Source organism: Nannospalax galili, unplaced genomic scaffold, assembly GCF_000622305.1.
Source record: "Nannospalax galili isolate Female #2095 unplaced genomic scaffold, S.galili_v1.0 scaffold804, whole genome shotgun sequence".
Lineage (NCBI taxonomy): Eukaryota > Metazoa > Chordata > Mammalia > Rodentia > Spalacidae > Nannospalax > Nannospalax galili.
The window spans coordinates 341,912-358,203 of record NW_008351002.1 but is presented as its reverse complement, the minus strand read 5'-3'; the positions used below and the strand labels follow the sequence as shown (position 1 = coordinate 358,203).

The 16,292-nt window shown below is 41.1% G+C and overlaps 1 long non-coding RNA gene across 1 annotated transcript in view; it reads left to right on the top strand.

Moving 5' to 3' along the window:
* The first annotated feature begins 351 nt into the window (after positions 1-351).
* The window catches only part of LOC103746015, a 29,368-nt gene continuing 13,427 nt past the window's right edge, over positions 352-16,292 (top strand). The window contains exon 1 of the long non-coding RNA XR_607776.2: positions 352-545. This is a non-coding gene — a long non-coding RNA (uncharacterized LOC103746015). The remainder of the gene's footprint in view (positions 546-16,292) is intronic.

Sequence of the window (16,292 nt, the reverse complement as noted above, 5' to 3'; positions counted from 1 at the left end):
GGTATGAGCAGCGAGACGGCTGGGGAAGTGGCCGCGCGCTGCAGCTTCCAGTCTAACTGCTGGGTCATTCCGTCCTTTACGTATCACTGGATCCTGAAAACTTCAGGTCCTGCTCGAACTCACTGTTTCCGAGAATATTCGAATCAGATACCTTTTGCATTTTACTTCGGGCTACATCCAACACTATCTGAATTAACAGCAGATGTTCCTAGCTGTGTTTTTTGTCATTCTTCACTGCAAATATGTGAACCGCACTTCCTCCAAATGCCAGTTGTCTCCTGACCCACTTGAAAACGCCTTCTGCTTCTCCCAGGCCAGCCAGTCCCTGTAGCAGTCCCTCCACACCTCTGATTCTTCTCTCTTTCTCTTGTAGATTGTCTACAAAGCCTGGCTGTGTTCCCAGTATTTTGAAGTCACGCAGTTTAACTGCAGAAAGACAATTCCTTGCAAGCAATACTGTTTGGAGGTCCAGACGAGGTGTCCGTTTATATTGCCCGACAATGACGAAGTCATCTATGGAGGCCTCTCCAGCTTCATCTGCACAGGTAGAGGCTGGGCGGGGCTCCTTCCTGGTGTCTGTCTGCTGTGTTGCTTCCTTTCCCTCACATAACCTTGCAGAGAGAAGGCGCAGAGGGGCGTTTGTCCTTGATCTCCCTCCTGGAAGCACGGAAAGGCCCCTGCACTGAAGAGCACACTTCAGACTGCAGCAGCTCCACCGCTTGTCTGCACTGCAGCCAAACTGCGAACTTCCGGGGGGTGGGGTGGGGGTAGTGTTAGGGCAAAATGTTAACACCTAACCTGTGTATGCACAGCTGACTTTTGTGTGCAGGACTCTGCCTGCTTCACTTTGCCTCACACACGAACAGGTGACATGATAAAGCTGAGCAAGTCAGGTTTCTTCCAGTTAGTACAAGTTTGTGTTCCCAGGCATATTTTCTAATAAATCAGCAGTCAGAGCATAAGGAAATTTTTGCCCGAGTCATGTGTATGTGGGTATGTGTGACTTTATGTATGTGTGTGTACAGATGTATTTATGAGTGTTGGTGTATGTGTGTCCAAGTGTATGAATATGTGTGCATAGATGCATGTGTGTGCATATGTGCATATATATGTCTGCATGGATATGTATGTGTGTTTATGTATGTGTGCGCATGTGTACATGTGTGTGCAGGTGAATGAGTGTGCTTATACGTATGTAGCTGTATGTATTTGTGCATGCATGTACTTATGTGCAGGTATGTGTGCACATGCATTTTGTGTACATGTGCATGTATTTATGCATGTGGGTGTGTATGTGTACATATGTGCATATATGAGTATATGCATGTATATGTGTGCATGCATTTATTTGTATGCATGTATGTATACAAATGAATGTGTGTGTAAGTATATGTGTGCAGATGTGTATCCATATATACGTACATACTTGTATATGTGTACATGCATGCATGCTTATCTGTGTATGTATGTGTGCATGTATACCTATGTGTACGTGTATGTGTGTGTCTGTATGTGTGCGTGCATGCATATACATGCATACAAGAATATATGTATATGAGCATGCATATGTGTGCATGTGTATGTGAGCATGCATATGCATGTGTGTATGTGTGTTTTGTGTGAGTATGAATGCTATGTGTGCACATGAGTGCACAAGAGCCTGGTAAATTTGAATCTTATGTTTTTTGTTAACAATAATTACCTCTTTCATCAAAGAACTGAGTCCAGACAGCATCAGCTCGAGCACTCAAATCTGTATGAGTACCATGGGACTAAGGTTGAGACTGAGAGTGGGTAATGACATCTCAGTGGCAGCAGTGCTCTTTGTTAGAGATGTGCTAACCTGGGCTATATCTTTACATCCTCTAATAAGGGGAATAAAATATACAATATTCTTGAAACTACATGGCTTGATTGATAGCATGCGTAATTTGTGAATTTTGAGAACACCATCGTAAATCTGGAGAAACAGGAAAGTTTCTCCTCGTATGTTAGACTTCAGGAAGTTCCTCTAAAACACTGGCAAGGTCAGAGAGATGGCTCAGCAGGTAAGTACCTGCAGTCAAGGTCCACAAACTGAGTTCAATCCCTGGGACCTACATAGCAGAAGGAGAGAACTGACTCCCTTGAGAGTTATCCTCTGATCTCCACATACAAGCATGTACACACACACACACACACACACACACACACACACACGCACGTAATAAAAATAAAATAAAACAGTGACAAATTGAAATGCCAAATGTGAAAATATATCAAATGATTTCCCAGCTACCACTTAAGTATGGGAAAAGCCACCGAGCAACAGTCCCCTAAGAACCTGGCCTGAGATGTAAAAGAGCACTTCTCCCATGAACTGGAGAGATGGCTGAGCACTTAAGAGCACTGGCTGCTCTTGCACAGGACCTGGGTTCAATTCCCAGCACCCCACATGGTGGCTAACAGCCCTTTATAACTCCAGTTCCAGGGGATCCTATACCCCCTTCTGACCTCCGTGGGCACTGTACAACACGGGTGTACTTATACACATGCAGGCAATACACTCATATACATAAAATAAGCAATAATAAATAAAATATTTTTTAAAAAGAACACCCCCCCCATGCACACACAACCTAACTTTTCCTTTCTAAATAGTAGCCTCAATGATCACTCCCCAACCCAGGCCAACAGACATACTGTGAGGATTGTAGATGAGGGAGAAACACAGAACTGACATTAAGAGGCAAGAAGACACAGAGAGGAAGGGAAGGGGAGAGAATAAGAATCAGAGAGGAGGGAGGGGAAGCAGAGGGGGAGGAAGAAAGGAAGGAAGAAGAGGAAGAAAGGAGAGAGGAGGAGGAGACGCATCATGACGCTTACATAGCTTACTATGTCCTAAACCTGTATCCCTTAAATTTATACTTTTTGATAATTGAAAGAATAACTTGATCCTTATTAGATCAGAGACTCATTAAAGAAAGCCAGAGCCAAGAATGCCCGTCTGTTTTGGTGAAATGTTTGAGGGTGCGGCAGGTCACAACCAAATGTCTTAACCTCAGATTTTGACAAAACGCCTTCTGCCTGTGCTTCCGTCTGCTTTGGGAGAAGAGGCAAAGGCAAGCTGGGATCCGTTTGGATTTTCCCTTGAAGAACAAAACCGACCTGACTAAGGGCATTTGAAAAGTTAATTAGGGAGAAGTTTGGGGTGCTGTCAGGACAAAGACTTGTCCCTCAGTGTTGGGCACTTCTAAGCTGCAACTGCTCAGGGTGAGTTCTGGTGCACACAAGCCCCCATCACAAAAAGCAGGGCCTGTTAAGAGTCTCCATCTGCAGGGCAGCAGCAGACGCCTTGGGTCTCACTCCTCAGCCGCCACTGTGGTGATTTCCGGGTTTCTTGTGTACCCTTTCTCACCTGGTTTCAGGGTCCATAGATAAACTGATTGCTTATCTGTAATAGGGAGCCAAGATGAAGGAGACAGAGCACGAAAGCACCATAGCTGTGGGTGCTATGGTAACAAACATAGGAAATTACCCTTTGATTGATGGATAAAATAGGCCTGATGTCATTTGCTGCTCCAAATTATTTCAAGAACAAAAGTAAAAGTTGGTCCGCTGGGGGTTACTGACAACGAAGATAAAACATATTTTGAGAATTCTGTGTAAATTCTGCATTCCGTTCTTTTAAATGTGACAAGAATAAGGTTATGTTTCTGCCTCTGGGGAAAACACCGTAGGCTGCTGTTACTCCACCCTTGACAGGTGGAAGAGATGAAGTGGTGAATGGCGCCACCTTGTGGCCCATCTGTGATACTGCAGGTCACCAAAGCCTGCCCGAAGTGGCGGGGAAAAGCGAATGATCACAGAAAACACACAAAAAAGCATGAAGATTAGATCACAGAAGAGGTTTTAAAATATTTTCTTAAAGAAAATATGTTCTAATTTTAAAAGTATTGCAATAGAAAATATGCTTCCTACATATTTTAGTGTCTCAGTTACATTTAATTTTCACATTCTCCTTTTGTGCTCGTATGTTCAATTATTTTTCCAACAAGTGAGTTTTTAAAAAATTAGCTAGAGCATTATTGATCATTATACAAAAAACTCATCAGGATTATAAATGTTGAGGCTGAGAGAGAAATTTCACAGGAGAAAGTTTAGTCTGAATAAAACACTGTAATAGGTTGTAAAAACACAAATGTGTAAAAATGTCAGAACATTGTGTGATTTGGCTATCTTCTTCCTTTAGAACCCTATATTTGCTGAGGATCTGTTAAGCTCATGTCTTCGGTCTGAGTTCAGATCCCTCCTACTTGAGATTGTTTCTTTGATTGTTAACTTCAAAAATGTTCCCAACAACTCAACTGCCTTTGCCACAGGAACACACCGTGGGGAGCAGAGGTTAGGATATCTATTTCTTCCAGTAGGTATGGTTTGGAGGAAGTCTTACTTACTGTAAGGATCCCTTCTCTACAGTTAGAAAAATGCTGCTCTGTTCATAGGATAAGGACAGAGGAAATTCCCTTTAGACAGATCATCCCCCTCCCTGTCCAGGCTTATGGCAGTTGCAGGAAGACAGCTTCACTGCAACAAACAGGGAGTTCATGTGTGTCTTTGTGGGGAGCAGAGGGCACACCCTGCAGCACATTCTTGATGCTGCTAGAGAGCCTGAAAGAGTTTGTGGACACACGTGCTTAGCTCCAGATCTATGGACAGCACTGCAATCCTCCACCCAAGTCTGCTGCTCTCCACAGCTTAGGGGAAATTCTAACATGTCTCCAGGGATCCTTCTGCTTTTCATCCATCCTTACACCTCACATGATCTAAGAGGAGAGATTCAACAGTGTAGACAGGGGAGTTGAAGAATGCGAACGTGCACTTAGAACATTTGCTAGGACTGGAGTTGAGCCAATCCCAAGAAGAATCCCAGGGATCCCTGAGGTCACTGCTGCAGTTTGTGAAGAACTGGGCCCAGAGCAAGGCAGACATGTGAGTGGTGACATAGTAGTTGGCACTCTTGAGAAACCTTTTACTGACACAAAGTGTATCTGCCCTTGAACCTTACAATGGAAGTACCGTTCTCTATTCCTGGCAACTGCGGACCGGACTATGGACTGTGTGGTAAGAAGGTAATGTAGGTACCTACAGCAGAAAAAAATATTTGTCCGAGGGCAGGACCTGAGTCAGACATCAAGCAATCCCCCCAGAAGAAGGAGGTGAGGACACGGGGAGATGTACAGGTGTCCCTGAACTCAGTGAGTGCAAAGATGCAAAGGTATTCGCACTACAGTAGTAGTCCGAGTAGGAAGCACAAGGAGGAATTCTGGTTCTAGAATTTCAGCTTAGGAAAGAAAACTAAGCAAAACCAGATTTATCAGAACAGGTGTAATTGTACTCCATTAGCCTGTCTGCCCATCTGTTGCACCTGTCCATATGAAGAATTAATCTGTGTTCTGTAGCTGTAGGAACCTGAACTTGTTTGACTAGAGCTGTGGTCCCATACAATTGTAGATTCAGTCACAATCAGAAGTCCAGATCGCCAACTTGTCTAGTCCAACGCTTCTTAAACTATGGGTTGTATTACTGAATTCAGGATCATAAAAAAAATTTGTAACAGGAAAAGGTTTCTAAATGCAAATACCTCACATTGATTAAAAAGCAAGTGTGTAATGAATCCTAGGTGTTCCTGCCTGCGTTCCACGGAATGACTGCTCTGCAGTCTTAGTTCTGGACACAGGGCACATGTGCACTTTCTACTGTACAACACCAATGACTTGACTCAGATCTGAGGATGCTATATATTATGAATTGCAGTGGGCAGTGGTTTGCTTGAGAAATGTCCTCCATAGGCTCACATATTTAAACACTGTTCCTAGTTGGTGATGCTGTTTGGAGAGGTCATGGAACCTTTAGGAGGTGGAGCCTTGTTGGAGAAAGTATGTCATTGTAGGTGATTTTGAGTGTTCATCACTCTCTTCTTCATGTCTGGGGTTGAAGGTGTGATCTTCCTGCTGGAGCTTCCTGCTGCCATTATGGACTCTCCCTCTGGAACTGCAAGCCAAATAAACTCCATAGTTGCTTTTGGTCTTGGTGTTTATCACAGAAACAGAAGGTAATTAAAATGCATTGTTTCTACTGCACACAACCACGTTTTCTGTTTTTGAGCAGGAGAGATGGCTCAGTAGTTAAGAGTACCAATTGTTCCAGCGGAGAACCCTGGTTTGTTTCCCAGCACCCATATGGCAGCTAACAACTGTGTGTAGTCCCAGTTCCGAGGGATCTGACCTCTTCTGACCTCTGTGGGACATTGCATGTACCTGATGTACTTACATACATTCAGACAAAACACTCATATGCATAAGATGAAAATGTAATGGCTTATTGCAGACAGCAGAGACCTGAAACATTTTCCTACCATCATTTCTTGGCATAGAACTATCAAATTGATGAATGTTTGGGTTGTATTATGTTAGAATGCCTGATTTTATAGATTGCTGTTTGAGTTACTAATTTGAGTTTCACAAAATTCCTAAAAGAATCTTGGTTTGGGATTAGGACAGATTTCCAGCAATTTTTGAAATGGCCCTATACACAGTTCTGCTATTTTGCACTATGTGTTTATGCAAAGTGGCATTCTCAGCATTGGTGTTTATTGAATCGAAACATTGATCACCTCTAAAAACAGTTGAAGATGCTCTATATCCAGCCATATCTAATATTCAATCAAGATTCAATTTTTCATATAAAAATAAACAAGCACATCCAAATACTTAGCATGCCTATTGACTTTCATCCTCTATGAATGATAAAATTATTATGAAATAATTGTTTCATAATAGATTTCCTTATGATTTATTATATGAATATTGGGTTTGTAAAAATATCTTGGGTGAAAAGAGATCACAAGTAAAAAAGTTCAAGAATGTGGTCTAGTCTGATGTTGCTTGTAGGTAAACTTAGCCCTTCTTCCCAAAGCTGCTAGGTTTTAAGCAAGAACAGATCTACATTTTAATTACCATTGGTCCAACTTTTGTGGGCATGGACTTTCCAGTCATCCCCTCCTGAAAGCAGCTAGTGAGTAAATGTTTCCAAGATCCGGTGAAGCAGAATCCAATGAGTGTCACAGAAAATGGGACCTCACAGTTCCCACCTCTTTGCTGCAGGTTGAAATTGTTCACAAACAGGCCCTGCTTCCTCATATCACACAACATATCACCAATATCACCACAACAAAAATGAAAGTTACAGACTGGACCTGGTGGCACATGCCTTTAACCCCTGCACTGGGGAGGTAGAGGCAGGTGAATCTCTATAAGATGGAGGCCAGTCTGGTCTACATAGCGAGTTCCAGGTCAGCTGTGGTTACAGGGAGACTGCCAAAACCCAGAAAAACAAAAAGCAAGCAAACAAAAATGAATGTTCTAAGTATTTTTTAACATTGATCATTTTCAGGTTAAATAAGAACAGGAGACTGTCTGTCTCACTGTTTCCTGGAAATATTTTGTGGTCAGATGGCTAGCTCTGTCAGCCAGATAGGGATGAGATTTTTAGATTGCACATGTATCTCTCTCATTCTCTCTTTTGCCAATACAGAGATATATCGCTGTATAATAAAAAGATAGAGAGACAAACTTTCTTATGTTTCTCTAAATACTATTACAAATCTAATTAACCTTGTTGTAAATTTTATTGTGAATAGCATATAATATGTAATAACTATAATATTGACATACCTATTGATGTTTAAAATTCTCATTTGTCATTTATATATGTATATAGTTTAAATAGCCACATCGCACAGGGAATGTGGGTAATTAAAAGAGGAAATGCTTGTTTTAAAATCAGCTTTAAAGTCAATTCCATGGGTTAGAAGTTCAGCCTCACAAAAAACAAACAACAAAACACATAATAATTCCTGAGATAAGGTAAATCTAAACTCAATTCCAGAAAGAGAGAGGAAAGCTCTGTGGAGTGACAGAGTAATTGTGAGCTTCCCCCAAGGAAAACCAGCAATCTCCAAGCAGTCATACCTGAGGCGTTAGAAGTTGGGCTCCACCTTGTGACTATTAGACCTTAAGCACGAACTCGAAAAGGAGAGACTTGGGCTCATCCTCACATGGCAGAAAAACGGTATACCAAAGACCCACAGAGAAGACGGATTTCCACACAACAAGATCAGGGACCTGGGGCAGACCCTTCCCTCAGGCCCTCAAGGAACCAATTTGACAACACCCAGACCTTGTGCTCTGGCCTCAAACGAGAGGCAGCAAGCTCCTGTTGTTCAGGCCAGAAGACAGGGACGCCCATAGCAACAGCCTCTGCAGTGCTTGCTACCAGCCCCTGATGACCAGTATACTGAGTAATTAGTAGTTTGCGAATTTGGAACATAACAGACACATTCAACACGGCTTGCTCGAGAATAGAATAAATTCTAATGCTTATATGAAGACAAATTTTGCATACTTCACGAATTCTACGGGATTAGAGGTCAAGGCGTCAAAACAAAGGAATTATAAAAGCGTGGAGACCTCAGCCTGGGCCAAGAGGACAATAGTCACGTGAGAGTCACGGTGAGGAGCACAGAGCTCAGAAGCTACAGATGGCTTTAAGCTGTATGAGAAAATGATGGCTGTAAATTTCATGAACATCCTTTTGAAGGAATTTGGTGCCACCATGACTCTGCAGTGTGCTGTTGCATGGCATCCAGATGCCCACAAATCAATCATCAGAAGATTTTAGCCAGAGTCTGAAAACCCTTCAGTGCCACATGGAGCCACAGAGTACGCTCATCAGAAGCGGCGGCTCTCTGCACACCCTGCTACGCTGCCAGGAGCAGAGCTGTTCTAAATAAGGTTTTTCACTAAGGAGAAAGTTAAAAAAAAAGGGGAAAGAAAAAGAAAATCGAACCAAATGTTAACGTTTTATAATTTATTTTGCGAATAAATTATACATGTATATAATGACTTATGGTTATATCCACCCTCTCTCCCTTCCTTCCAACTTCCCCAAGGTATGCTCCTCCACGTTCCCCTCCAAACATCAAATTCTCTTTTTATTTGAAAAGTAACCTACTAAGTCTAATGACTGCTGCCCATATGTACATGGGTGTGGGGCGATTCCCTGGGACAAGGGCAACCTATCAGTTTTTGATCTCTAGAAAAAGTTTACTTCCATTTGGGAATGTGTTTGCTGTGTCATTTCTATACTGATTTTATAGGTTTCTTGTGTGATTTTGAAAGGAATAGTAGGTTAATAATTGTACCAAATTCCCATGAAGCTTTTGAAGTCTCAATCTCTAGTGTAGTGGAAGGAGAATTGACTCTTGCAAACTGTCCTCTGGTCTCTCTCTCTCTCTCTCTCTCTCTCTCACCCCCTTCTTGCTCTGTTTTGAATGCCTGTGTATATGTGCATGTAGGTGTGCATATTTTCATGTGTGTTTGTGTGTGTCTGTGTGTGGTGTGCTGTGGAGTCCAGAGGCCTTCTTTGATTGCTCTCCACCTCACTTTTTGAGACAAGTCTCTCTTTGAACCTGGAGAACACCAACTGATTGGCTGGCTGGTCAGTAAGCCCAAAGGATCCTCTAGTCTTTAGCTACCCAGAGCTAGGGTTATTGGCACACCCAGCTTTGATAGATGCCAAGGATCTCAACTCAGATGTTCAGCCGTGCACAGTGGGCACGTTAAACTACTGAGTCATCTCCCCAACACTTCAATCTTTTTGTTTTTGTTTTGTTCAGTTTTTGGTTTGTTTTTGCTTTGATAGGGTCTCCCAGTCCCAGCCCACCTGGATCTCACTAATGTAGACCAGGAGGGCCTCTTTCTCACAGAGACCCATCTGCCTCCTGAGGGCTGGGAATAAAGGTGTGTGCCACCACTCCTGGCTCATAGCCTCAATCTTAGTCCTTGCAAAAGGAGTGATTTATATCTCTGTTCATTTCAATCATTCTTTCAACGGAGAGGTAACTCTTAAGAGAAAGTTATATTTATGAAGACATCAAATTCATTAACAGCCACAACCTTCATCAATTAATACAGAAAGAAGCAAGGGTGACCCTGAAAGGGAGAAGGCCTTTGTGGAAAACCACGGAGTTTTGGAGCTGAAAGAGGCAGCTTCAACAAGTACTTTCACATCAATTGTCCTGGACTGTAGGAAAACCAGGGTGTCAGACTGGCTCACTACAAGTAATGTGGAACATGAACAAATTCTGCCACCCTGGAGGAAGCTGCCATGGGCTGTCGTCACTCTGTCCAACATGACAGCTCAGGAATTAGATTCCGCAGATGAGAAAACTGAAGATTGGAGACATTAAGTTTCTTTTTCAAGTTCATTAGAAAGCTAGCCATAGGCGCCACCACAGAACTTTATTTTCTACTTGGGATATCTGACATTATTTTAATTAGTTAGTGGCTTGACTCCAGAGGGCTATAAACTATTTTCCTGCTTTGATAATGTATAAATCCTTGCTGGGAATGGCAGCACATGCATTTAATCCCAGCACTTGAGAAGCAGAGGCAGGAGGATCTCTATGAGATCCCGGCAAGCTTGGTCTACAGCTGGGGCTATAGGGAGACCCTGCTTTAAAAAGAGATAATGAAATACTTGTAGTCAGTAGAAATGTGTAAGAATAAATGTTGCAAGATTCTTTTCTTTCTCCTTCATGGTGTTTTCTTCAGTTTCAAAGATTGTTTTACATCTTTTTTTTCTCTTAATTTTCACATAGTAAATAAAAATTTTGCTGCAAATGCTTAAATTTCTATTGCCGTATTAAAAAACTGCCACAAACTTTGAAACCTAGAACATCACGCTCATTACTGTATAGTTCTATAGTTTGGAGGTTTAACACATATCTTCTCTGGATGAAATCAGGGTGTGTACAGACTGCATCCTTTGAGCCTCTAGGAGTTTTCTAGTCTTTAAGTCAGTCTGCAGAACTGAATTTCTGTGTGCATGTGTGTGTGTGTGTGTGTGTGTTCTTTGTATGTATGCAGGTGCACATGCTTACAGTCTGCAGAACTGAATTTCTGTGTGCATGTGTGTGTGTGTGTGTGTGTGTGTGTGTTCTTTGTATGTATGCAGGTGCACATGCATGTGTATATGAGCATGTGAAGAGGCCAGAGGAAAATCTTGAGTGTCATTCCTCAGGTGTTCTCCACCACCATGTGTGTTTGAGGCAGGGTCTCTCACTGGCCTGGGCCTCATCAGTAGAGTTGGATGGCTAGCCAGGGAGCATCGGGAGTCCTCCTGTCTCCATTTCCACAGCTCTGGGATGATAAGCATGTGCCACCTAGCTTTTTCCATGGGCTCTGGGAATCAAACTCGGTCCTCATGCTTATAAAACAAGCATGTTACCAGCTGAGCTATTTCCCCAGTCCCAGAATTCAGGTCCTTGATCATGGATCTCTTTGCTGACAATTTTTCTCAGCATTTAGAAGCCACCAGCATGCCTTGACTTTTTGCTCCTTCTACCTTCAAAACCAGAGATGGCAGGCCTGACCTTTGTCCCTAGCTGCTTCTCTGGCTTCACTTCTGCCTCCTGTCCATGTAAAGATTGGATCAGTCCCACATGATAATCTGGAAAAAAAATCTTCCATTTTAGAGTCATCCAAAAATCAGCCTCAGTGGATCTGAGAGATGTTTCAGTGGTTAAGAGCACTGGCTGCTCTTACAGAGGACCTGGGTTCAGTTCCCAGCACCCACATGGTGGCTGACAACTAACTGTCTGTAACTCCAGTTCCAGGGAGCCCAGGTTTCAGGAGAGTCCCTGCCTCAAAGGAAAAGGTGGGGAGTGATAGAAAACTCACCCAGTGACCTCTTCTGGCTTCTACATACACAAGCATACACATTGGTGGCTGACAACTAACTGTCTGTAACTCCAGTTCCAGGGAGCCCAGGTTCCAGGAGAGTCCCTGCCTCAAAGGAAAAGGTGGGGAGTGATAGAAGACTCACCCAGTGACCTCTTCTGGCTTCTACATACACAAGCATACACACTGCACAGATGCATGCATTCACTCACACAATGCAATAAAAATTTGTGAAAAACAAACAAATAAATAAAAAGAATGGAAGCATAATTATCACAGTTCAGCAAATGTGAAAAGGAGACATGGAGAACCTGAGTTCACTGGGTTTAAGCACATTATTTCCCGATCAAGCGTGAACTCTGTCTCGAAGAGTCTTACCTTCTGGGCTACCTTCTTATGGACATGTTGCTACCTGCACTGTGGCAGCTGTTGCTAGCGGCACTCCCAGCTAATGATTTCTGAATTCTCGGTGTAAGCAAGATATTCTAATAAGTGTTTAGGATGATGTGCCCTGTGAGGAAAGTGTATGTGTGGGGGCAGGGGAGGGGTTAGTGATTGATCTTACAAGTGGTAGAAATCTGTATAAAACTGACTGTATGTTAAAGGATTTATTGGTTCATACTATAAAAGTTCAGAGAAAAACATAAGGGTATATTACTCATGAGACAGACAGACAAGGGATGGATAGATGAATGGATGGAGAGATGTTGAATGGATGGATGGGTAGATGACAGATGATGATGATAGATGGATAGATAGATGATAGATAGATGACATATAATAGATAGATAGATGATTGATAGATGATAGATAGATAGATTATATATAATAGATAGATGATAAATAGAGAGATAGAGAGGTGATAGATAGAAGATAGATAGATAGATGATTGATAGATAGATAGATGATAGACAGATAATTGATAGATAGATGATGATAGATAGATAGATAGATAGATAGATGATTGATAGATAGATAGATGATAGATAGACAGATAATTGATAGATAGATGATGATAGATAGATAGATAGATGATAGATGATAGATAGATTGATTGATTATGTATAATAGATGATGATAAATAGAGAGGTGATAGACGATAGATAGATAGATGATAGATAGATGATAGATAGATAGATGATAGATGATAGATAGATGATAAATAGATAGATAGAGAGGTGATTGATAGGTAGAAGATAGATAGATAGATAGATTGATTGATTGATTGATAGATGACAAATAGAGAGATAGAGAGGTGATTGATAAATAGCTAGATGATAGATAGATGATAGATAGATAGATAGATAGATAGATAGATAGATAGATAGATAGAGATAGATAGATAGATAGATAGATAGATAGAGATAGATAGATAGATAGATAGATAGATAGAGATAGATAGATAGATAGATAGATAGATAGAGATAGATAGATAGATAGATAGATAGATAGAGATAGATAGATAGATAGATAGATAGATAGAGATAGATAGATAGATAGATAGATAGATAGAGATAGATAGATAGATAGATAGATAGATAGAGATAGATAGATAGATAGATAGATAGATAGAGATAGATAGATAGATAGATAGATAGATAGAGATAGATAGATAGATAGATAGATAGATAGAGATAGATAGATAGATAGATAGATAGATAGAGATAGATAGATAGATAGATAGATAGATAGAGATAGATAGATAGATAGATAGATAGATAGAGATAGATAGATAGATAGATAGATAGATAGAGATAGATAGATAGATAGATAGATAGATAGCTGTGGAGAATTAAGAATATGCAGGCATTTCTGTTTACCCCAGGCTCCAGATCCAGCTGCAGCTGTCTCCTGCCCCCATCTGGGCTCCACTTTCTCTTTTTAGTTTATTTCAGAAACAGATAAAAGAGTCATCTCTCATTTTAGAAACTGTAGTGGGAAGAGATTCCCCTCATTCTCAGTTGTGTTACGTGGTGTAAAGCCCCACACTGTATAGTCTCCTTGTCTTGGCCCAAGTCTCCTGCCTTCACTTGTGAGCACAGTGATCCAAGTTGGCATTCTCTGCTCTGAAAAGGGTCCCCCCTGCATGGAGAAGGAAGAGATAAACGTACCCTACCCAAACTGCTCCCACCCAGGCAGGGTTCCCCACATCTAAGTCTGGGTGCTTTTCTCAGAGGAGGAAATGGGTATGTAGTAAACATGTTTCTGTCAGAATGTAGTCAAGCTACCTAAGTGAATTTCCTGGTGCTCTCTCAGCTAAGTCATAGTACAAAGCCCAGGCTAGCCTCATTGGGCAGTTGCTGATGTCAGTCATGACCTATCACAGCCCACCCTCACCAAACTTGAACTTTCAGACAGTCAACCAAGGTTGTCTTGAAAATCAAACCGTTTTGATCATAGATTCTAGGAACCTACATTTTCTGTAAAACCATGTTTATTATTATATTTATGCTAGACAGTGTGGGAATAATCATTTAGAAATATTTACTAAGTTCAGGGTTAAGTAAAAAGTAGACAAAAAAAAAACATACTCAGTTACCTAACAGAAACTATGCTTTACACCATGAGGGATTGATGGGCTTCAGCCTGAGTCACATCTGGAGTCACTAGATGTGATTCCAAAGCATAGTCTGCATACACTGTACATTACATGTCTTACTGTTAGCCATAGAGCTTTTGTTTTCTGCTACATGAAAAAAATGCTTCTGTGAATATATGTGCATACTTACATACAGCCAGGAAAACCCTTCAAACTCTTGATCCTTATAGCTACAAACTCAGGAAGTCCGTAAACCAGGCTCTCAGGGCAGCATATTATACTCTTATTTAATCGTCCTGTGTAGACATGGGATCCTATAATTAATATTCTTGTCATATGTGACAATGACATTTCTGTATCATCAAATTTTTAGTTCTTTAGATATGATTGTTTGAACTTTTTACATTTCTTTTTTATTTATTTTTATATTGCTTCTTAATGTCAACTTATTTTTAAGGAATTTCTTTTTAGAAAGGAACTCACTATATAATCCAAGCTGGTCTCAAACTCTTGGCTGTAATTAGAGATATGTGCCACTATGCCTGGTCTTAAGGTCTAATTTTTGATTCAATTCATAAGCACCTCTCATGTGCTTTCTATCTCTCTCTCTCTCTCTCTCTCTCTCTCTCTCTCTCCCTCCTCCTACCCTCCCTCCCTCTCTCCCTCCCTCTTCTTCCTCCCTTCTGTCTCCATCATTACCCAAGCACATTTACCAATTTAGTGGATCTTCCAATTTCTCTGGATATTTTTTTAAGGAGAGGAAATAATGGCTGTTGTGGTGGTTGAAGAATTACCACTCCCCAGCCCCATACGCTCCAAGTATTTGAACACTGTGTCCTCCGTTGGTGATGCTTTTTTGGTAGCTTTTGGAGGTATGGCCTTGCTGGAGGAAGCTCCTCACTGGTGGGCTTTAACCTTGACCACTTCAGATTTCTCTTTCTCCTTCCTGTGCCTCCTTGGAGATGTGAGCTCCAGCTGCCTTCTACCATACCTTCCCCACCATGATGGACTTTCATCCCTCTGGAACCATGAGTCTAATAAACTTTTCCTCTTATAAGTGGCCTTGGTCATAGTGTTTTATCACATCAACAGAACACTAACTAATATAGCTGATTTTCTCATTTTTTTTTAATTTTTAAAAATGATTTATTTAATAACAACATACTTAGAAGAAGCATATCATTACAACAGCATTAACCTATTCAATAACATTTTTCTGAGCTAGGGTACATCTCTTTCAAAATTGGCTGTACATTTTTAGGTTTACAGAGGAATTAGTGACCAATTAATGCACATATGAGTCTTTGGACTAAAGCTTTGTAGATTCTTGTGTCTTCGGTAATTGTCATAAACTAATGCTTCAAGTAAACTGCCGGTGAAATAGTTTAAGATGTCATTGGATAAAGTGAATTGTTAATTGCATCTCTTCCTGGTACTATAACTCAGGAAAAGAAAATTAATATGCCAACCAGGATATTCTACATAGCAAGTGACCTGGCAAAGTCTAAAATAAACACTTCCTGTCTCTCAGTGCAGAATGCAAGACAGCAACTTTAAACGGGAGTGTTTTCGATGACCAAAGTGAATTGTTAATTGCATCTCTTCCTGGTACTATAACTCAGGAAAAGAAATTTAAAATGCCAACCAGGATATTCTACATAGCAAGTGACCCGGCAAAGTCTAAAATGAACACTTCCTGTCTCTCAGTGCGGAATGCAAGACAGCAACTTTAAACGGGAGTGTTTTCGATGACTGAGACCCTTTTCCAAAGAATCTGCCCTCCATTCCCCAAATCCCTCCCAAACCTCCTGCTCCTTAGGATAATGTAACACTTCCAAAGATTCTGTGATTCCTCTCTGGAAATTGCTGCCTTGTTTTACATTATTTTCATTTGAAATCCCTATTATAAATGTTAAAAGGTATTGCAAATGAATTCAACTTAAATCTGCAAAATGTGGCTAATTATTCTA